The sequence below is a fragment of the Phaenicophaeus curvirostris genome, chromosome 3, assembly GCF_032191515.1.
Source record: "Phaenicophaeus curvirostris isolate KB17595 chromosome 3, BPBGC_Pcur_1.0, whole genome shotgun sequence".
Classification (NCBI taxonomy): domain Eukaryota; kingdom Metazoa; phylum Chordata; class Aves; order Cuculiformes; family Cuculidae; genus Phaenicophaeus; species Phaenicophaeus curvirostris.
The window spans coordinates 59,780,472-59,788,978 of record NC_091394.1 but is presented as its reverse complement, the minus strand read 5'-3'; positions in this window follow the sequence as shown (position 1 = coordinate 59,788,978).

Sequence of the window (8,507 nt, the reverse complement as noted above, 5' to 3'; positions counted from 1 at the left end):
ACCTGCTTGTATTTTAAAACCATTATGCCTTGTCCTATCAGAACAGACCCTGCTGAAAAGTCTGTCCCTTTCTTTCTTATAAGTCCATTTCAAATATTGAAAGGCTGCAATAAGGTCTGCCTGGACCCTACACTTCTACAGGCTGAACAACCTCAAGTCTCTCAGCCTTTCCTCATAGAAAGAGCATTCCAGCCTCCTGACCATTTTTGTGGCCCTTCTCTGGATTCATTCCAGCAGGTCCATACCTTTCCTGTGCTGAGGACTCCAGAGCTGGACACAGTACTCCAGGTGGGGTCTCATCAGAGCAGAACAGATGGGCAGAATCGCCTCCATCGACCTGCTGACTGTGCCTCTTTTGATGCAGCTCAGGATGCAGTTGGTTATGGTTGGATTTCTGGTCTGCAAGTGCACATCGCTTGTTTGTGTCCGGTTTTTCACCCCAAATACCCTCAAATCCTTCCCTGCAGGGCTGCTCTCAATCCCTTCACTCCCAGCCTGTATCAACACTAGGGATTGCCCTGACCCAGGTGCAGGACCTTGCACTTGGCCTTGTTGAACCTCAGCAGGTTAACAGGCACCCACTTTAACTTGTCCAGGTTCCTCTGGATGGCATCCCATCCCTCAGGTGTGTCAACTGCACCACTCAGCTTGGCATCATCTGCAAACTTTGCCACGGGTGCACTCTATCCCACTGTCTATGTTACTGATATTAAACCATAATGGTTCCAGTATGGACCGCTGAAGGACACCAATAGTCACTGGTCTCTATCCAGACACTGAGCTGTTGTCCATTACTCTCTGGGTGTGATCAGCTAGCCAATTCCTTATCCTCCAAACAGTCCACCCATCAAATCCATATCTCCATATCTAAAGTTCTTTGTTGCTATCATTCACTTCTTATGTCCACTATGGCTTTTCACAAGAAAGCTCCCATGTTACCCATATTTTAGCTCATTAGTAAGGGAACAGGCTCATGCTTCCATTGCAAATCTTGCCTTTTACCTGTCTGTGGATAAAAGGACTTCATTCTGACCAGAGTAGGGCTGAGGAACATCCAGATACAAATACCTTCAGAGTAATAGGAACAGAAAAGGAACAGAAGAGATTCAAGGTCTTTAATACGAAAAATTTAGCTTAGCTGCAGAAAAATAAAAAGGAAATACAAAGAGTGTAGAGAGCAGAATCCATTAGTGAGATTTGTATCAAACATGACAATCTTCCACCACTGAGTTGAGGAAGTGTTGTTTTCCTTCCTTCCACTTAAAACATGTTGTCCAAACGATTTCTTAAATATGCCCAAAAAAAAATGGCTCTCAGAAAGAAGGTGAATCCTCAGGAAAAAAACTATTATGATCTATCCTCAAGGAAGTAATTTTTTAGCAAAAATAAACTGCTGCATGATCAGCCATATTAGCCAGCCAAGCAACTCACTACTCAAGCAGCATTATCTGCAAAAGACCAAATAAAATGGATGAGGTGCAATGTGAAAGATAAGACTCAGAGTACAGAATGAAAACATGTTGTGAACAGACCCCTCAGTTTCAGTGACAGATGCTCTAGTTGGAAAGATTAGAAGAAAAAGCATGACATTTATAAAAGACAAGCAGCCACCTGCATGGGAAGTGTAGGCTGCAAGCTCTGTTGGTGTGATGATAGCTGGATTAAGAAGGCAGTGTCTTTTATTGTCACATCTGTTGAAGCTTTTCTAGCAGAAATACCTGATACAGATTACAATCTGTTCATCTCTCAGAAGGACAGAAGGAAAAGTCTGTTCCTAATATTTCACTATGACTAATCTGTAATGTGTTTGTAATCAACTGCTCTATGTAAGATCAAACTATTACGGAAAATTGGGTTTTTTAGGGATATTATCAGCTGTATTTCAACTGTTTAACTAACATTCAAGTCAGGCCTTCCAATCTGCAATATACTCAGGCTTATTTTAAAGCCTAACACTTTCCTTTTCTTATGAAGTGCCGGTTATTGGCAGAATCTACATCCACATTTCACTGAGGGAATTTAGACAAAATAGTTACTGCATTCTGAACAAACCATAACATAGTTCACTCTTAAAGACTGGTCCGATTTCATCAGACTAACAGCTTTGGCAGCCCCTTCTTGGTTTCATCTATAAAATCCTAACCCAAATAAATCTTTTATAGAATCACCCAAGGGTTAGCATTGGAAGGGACTTCAAAGAACTTCTAGTTCCAACTAGTATAGTTATAGATTTTTTTTATCCTGTCTTGCAGGAATTAAAATATGCTTAAAACTGTAGGCAAGCTCTCTATAATAATGCTACCGCTAGCACACAAAATTTCAAGTTCTTCAGATTATAGTATAAAAATCCATTTTATTGACTATCACATTGTTACTCAACAGAAAACAGACTGATTTGGTGATCCAAGACTCGACTTAAACAAGTCTTTTAGCAAAATGTAGTTTTCTCCATAATAAAGATATTATTATTGTAACAGCATTTAACAAATGCTTACTTACTGTGCTCACACAAAGAGTAGCACTATCCGAGCTTGCATATGCTACTAATCTAAGAAGATTCATAAAATTAAACACATGTTTGTTGGTGGCCTTGGCCATGAGTAGAGGCTATTTGGAAATCACTAATTTCAGGTCACCTCTACCTTCTCTCTGCTTGCGCAGTTGATTGGGTAATAAAGCCTATACAGACAGCTAAGACAAACAGACCTTGCAGGCTAACATGTTCTGACTTTTAATGGGTTCAGCTAAGCCGCCACTTCAAAAGAGAAAGAAAGAGAAAGCAAATATTTTTCTCCATATTATATTATTTTCTAACTATTATATCCATCGATACACGAACTTGGAGATCCACGGGACTGATATGGCTATATCAGTCAACACCCTGGGAGCTAGAATTGGAGAAACCAATAACACAGCCGTTAAACTGGCTTCTTACTGTTTCAAAGTTTTACTGCAAGTAGCACCTGAAAATTGCAACTAGAACTAAGAATTGCAGACAAACTAAGAAACATGGTACCAGCAACAAAATGCTTAGGATCAGAGCATTAAGCCTTAAGTTAGTTATTACCACGTGTGCCTACAGGCAGGCCAACAGTCTCCAGGGAGTTGCTTAGGAAGACAGGTGTTAATCATTGCAGGCTCAAGCCTCTTGTAGAGGACTTAGAGACTTTCTGTACACACACGAGATAATGTTTAGCTCAGCAAATAACAAGTAAAAACTGCTGTGTGGAAGAGCTCAGCACAAGTTAGAGGGGTGACATGAATAATCACAGTTCTTCCAAAATCCTTTCACGGTTCTAGTTTTCTCACATTTATTTGCTGACACCATGACCTACTCCACATCTTTATCCTATATCCAACCTAAGCTTTATTTTCTAATTTAAGCCATGAGATAGTACTAAAAAAAACTATAAAAAATTTCAGAACTGCCTTCCAAAAGCTAAGATCTGCAACAATAGGAATACAAAAGCACTAGCAGAGTAAATTTCATATATTAGTAACAGTCCCTCGAGGAAGGTGTTGAAGGAATTTTCAGATTTAAATGTGAAATATCAGAACATTGGAGCACTCTGTACAGCCTAGAATACACAATGGCTAACCAAACTTTATTTAGTAATAAACAACAATAAAAAAAATTCTTGCCATAGTGAAGTGTGGACCTGAGGAAGGAGAACTGCCCTCATGAGAACTCCCCAGGGCTGGAGATCATAGGCAGAAATGATGTCAGCACCACTTCCTCCCATATGAGGGAAAAGCTGAGAGATGTGTCTGTTCAGCCTGGAGAACAGAAGACTGAGAGGGGACCTTATCAATATTTAGAAACACCTAAAGGCCAGGTGTCAACAGGATGGAGTCAGACTCTTTTCAGTGGAGCCCAGCAACAGGACAAGGGAACAGACTCAAGCACAGGAAGTTCCACATAAGGCAACACTTTTTTACTGTGAGGGTGATGGAGCACTGGAACAGGCTGCCCCGCCCGAAAGGCTGCAGAGCCTCCTTCTCTGGAGATATTCAAAACCTGACTGGTCGTGTTCCTGTGCAACCTGCTGTAGGTGAACCTGCTTTAGCAGCACGGTTGGACAAGATGATCTCCAGAGTTCCCTTCCAACTCTTATCGTTTTGTGATTCCGTGATAAGCTTACCAGAAGGGATACAGGAAAAACACCAACAATTTAATTGTATAATTTGTTTTGTTTGGGGCAACATGTATCAAAAGCAATTAAAAAGAAGTGGGAAAAGTGCAACATTTGTACGTGACAGGGTGAGAAGATAAGACAATCCAAACTTGCTTAATGTACCCATGTTAAGTGTTAGTTTAGTGTATCTTTGAGTCTTATATGCTGAAGAAACTATATGATGGAAGGCATTGAGGAAAAGCGGAAGACTTCAAGTCCTCCTTTTCTATAAGTTGCAAACCACTACAATTGTCTATAAGAACTGACATACTGCAGGCATTATTCTACTGAACAGGAATGACCAGCAGAGACAACAACTAGCAGATAGTCAGGAATGAAGGAAAGCAGGTGTCTCAAGTTCAGCAGCCTCAGAGTACCTGTTTTGGTCCAGCTAACAGCCTTTCACAGAACAGTGACTATTTCAGCTGGGGGGTATTACAGGTCCTCACTAAACAAGCATCCTCTCCAGCCTACATTTGCTGAACATAGCTGTTTTGCCCCCCTAAGCTCAAACTGTCTCCAAGTTTGCCAGACTGACACACACATCTGTCCCCTCTCCTGATTATTTAGCACTGTTCATTTAAGTAATTGCTTCAGAGAGGGGGGAAGTATGGATCATGGGGACTCAGACAGAAACCTGGAAGCTAAATTGCACTACATTTGAAAAAAAACAAAACCACCTTTGAAATTAAACCTTTTGTCAGCAAGTAAAAATGACTTTGCTAACAGCACCTTAAATCATCACACTGCAAAGAATCTTTCATTTCCAATTTTCCCTTGTCCACATGACAGGCATGGTTAACGTAGAGTGAGCAAGACAGACCTGTTCAGGGAATCTCCCTGATTTTTCTCCGGACAGATCCTTTTAAAGTCTAATTGTCTGACCTCTCCAGATGAAACACGCACTCCTTTCACACAGATCAAATTCTGACGTAATACTTTAAGTGGTGATCGAGGTTACCAAGTAGTTCCAACTGGGTTGAAGACTCTTTCCAGGAAAAATACTGTTCAGGAAGATTCCTTAGAAAACCAAAAGAAATACTGGACTATAAGAACAGGAGCATATCATTTAGTGTAAAACATTTTAATGTAACCATTTGCCTACATCTATTCATGCTTCTTCTTCTGCTGTCAATTATTCCTTTTAGACTACAGGATTTGAAGACTACTATGGGATGGACTAATAACTATAAAATTATATTCCCGAATATTTTTAAGAGTTGAAAGCACTCATGACAGATAAAACAAGACCAATATAAAAAAGATGAAAAATAAAAACTGGAAACAAGTGCTCATAGAACATAGAAGAGAATCACAGAATCATTTAGGTTGGAAAAAACCTTTAAGATCATTGAGTCCAATTGTAAATATAACACTGCCAAGTCAACCACTAAACCACGTCCCTAAGTACCACATCTACACGTCCTTTTAATACCTCCAAGGATGGCAATTCGCTTCCTTGGGCAGCCTGTTCCAATGCTTGACAACACTTTCAGTGAAGAAATTTTTCCTAATACCAAGTTTAAACCTCCCCTGCCACAACTTGAGGCGGTTTCCTCTTGTCCTATCACTTGTTACCTGAAAAAGGAGATTGATGCTTACCTCCCTACAACCTCCTTCCAGGCAGCTGTAGAGAGCGATAAGGTCTCTCCTCAGCCTCCTTTAATCCAGGGTAAAAAAACCAGTTCCCTCAACTGCTCCTCATAAGACTCATGCTCTAGATCCTTCACCAGCTTTGTTGCCCTTCTTTGCAAATGCTCCAGCACCTCAATATACTTCTTGTAGTGAAAAAAAAAACTGAAAACAATATTCGAGGTGCAGCTTCATCAGTGCCAAGTACAGGGACAATCACTTCCGTACTCCTACTGGCTACATCCCTTCTGATACAAGCCAGGATGCTGCTGGCCTTCTTGGCCACCTGGGCACACTGCTGGCTCATATTCAGTTGGCTGTCAACAACACTCTCAGGTCCAGGTCCTTTACCAGCAGGCAGCTTTACAGTCATTCATACCCAAGCATCAGTATTTGCACGGGGTTATTGTGACTCAAGTTCAGGACCTGGCACTCAGCTTTCTTGAACCCATGCAGCTGGCATCAGTCCATCAATCCAGCCTGTCAGATCTCTCTGTAAAGCCTCACTTCCATCAAGCAGATCAACACTCCCACCCAACTTGGTGCCATCTACAAATTTACTGAGAGTGCACTTGATCCCTTTGTCCAGATAATTGGTAAAGATATTAAACAGAACCAGCCACAACACTGAGCACTGAGGAACAGCACTAGTGACTGGTTGCCAACTGGATTTAAATCCATTTACCACAACTGTCAGAGCCTGGCCATCCAGCCAGTTTTTACCTAGTGAACAGTATACCTGTCCAAACCACGAGCAGTCAATTTCTCCAGGAGAATCCTGTGGGAAGCTGTGTCAGAAGATTTACTTAAGTATCAATATACTCATCTAAGGACAAAAAAGTGGTAGCACAATTCTGGATTCAGAGCCAAACTCTTTTCCACTGAAAGTTTCTCAATTTCTTTTAACAAGAAGCAGCGTGCTCAGAGAAGAATTATTCAAATGCAAGTAGAAATAAATATGTTACTCAAATTTTCTCTACTAACAACTTTCCCCAAACGTAGCACTTTCATTTTCAGAGAGGCTTTTATTTGTAAAATCTAATTTAAAGTAGATTAACTTAATCAGCATGAAAGACTGTAAGAACATATATATTGTTAACATCTGATTAACGATGATTTAGTTTAACTTGATTAGGAACAGTTGCAAGATAAACAGAGATGAATTCTGTTCACTGAAATGGAACATTTGTGCAGGGTTTGCCCAATGCAGGCACTAAAGTTCCGAGGCTTCCATTGGTCCAAAACACTGCAGACAGCTATTAACATGAAAAAGTTAATTAAAATTGAATTTGGAAATCGTAAAATTTATTTTGTCCTCAAAATGCAATTATTTGGTAATTTTTAGGATAGAGCTAGTAAACACCATGAATTCTTTTTTTTTCTCTAGATTTGACAATCTAAATTTCTACATCTGCACATAGTAAGACAATAAGAATTCCAACAAATAAATACCAGCTTTACATCCCCACATAAGTAACTCCTTCTATTCAAACTTCAGAAAAAAAATCATATAGGAAAAATGACTCCTGGGTATTTCCATTTGGGACTACTTGCTCGTTAGTATTTGGAGGGTCTAAGATCTCACTAAATTAATTTGGACTGAGATATATTTATAAGTGTAAAATAGTAGCTCTTCCAGAATAATCCCCTAAAGGACTTTTCTTTTTAATTCCACAGTTAAGAATGTCTCGCTCAGTTTACCCTGATGCAATTTGGAATAACACATTTATCTTGTCATACCCCAGAAAGAGCCCAAATACATACCATAAAGATCATACATTTAACTCAATGACAGGTCCCAGCAAACAGACAAAAACTAAACATCCTCCCTACTACTTAGTTTTAAATTAATTTTTTTATAAAACTTAGTTTCTCTCCTTTAACATTGAGATTTGCTGCCACAGAGCTCTTCAATTTTAGACAGAACAAGGTCAGTACTAAAGGAGGAGAGTTGCAAGTAAAAAGTGCAAGGTTTTCATCTGTAATCTCAGTCCTGTTAATCACCTTTGAGAAGTTCAGGTTTTGGTTTGTCTGTAATAAAAATACTGAAGATGCACAGGGAGGTACTTGACATTTCCAGCCAGAAATATGAAACATAAGGCATTTATTAATTGCAAGTACGACTAGACAAAGTAAATTGCTGTCCAAATACTAAGTAATTTCATTTTATCTTGTTGTCTCGGTAGCAAAACCCAAATAAATTCAGTTTAATAAAAAAAACCCCAAACCTTAGAGAAAGCCAGATAACAATGAGAATTAAACAGAAAACAGAGGATATAAAATTTTAAGGTTGGCTCATTCCAGTTCAGCTATGGAAAAATGTAGTTTAACTACTCTTTAGAAATTCCTGAACTGAGCTTCCAGTTTTGTATAAGCTTCTAAATCTTGTTATGCTTTTCTCAACAAAACAGTCCTCCCATACTTTCCCCCTGAGAAGTCACTACCTGCACTAAATCACCTCATGTTTCCACTTTCTCCTTGACAAGCTACCTGCTTGTTTTGAGCTCTTTCGAGAGATTTAATTCAGGATTTCCCATTTGTTTTTTTTTTGTCCCTGCCTCTAAAGTTTTTCAGGAGGACCAGCACCATAAACAGTATTAAACTCAGCAGTAACAAACACAGGGATAAAAATAATCTTCCAGTCAATGTCAACTCTGTAAACCTCAAAGGGGTGTAAAATAGTTCTGCTGAATTGTTTTC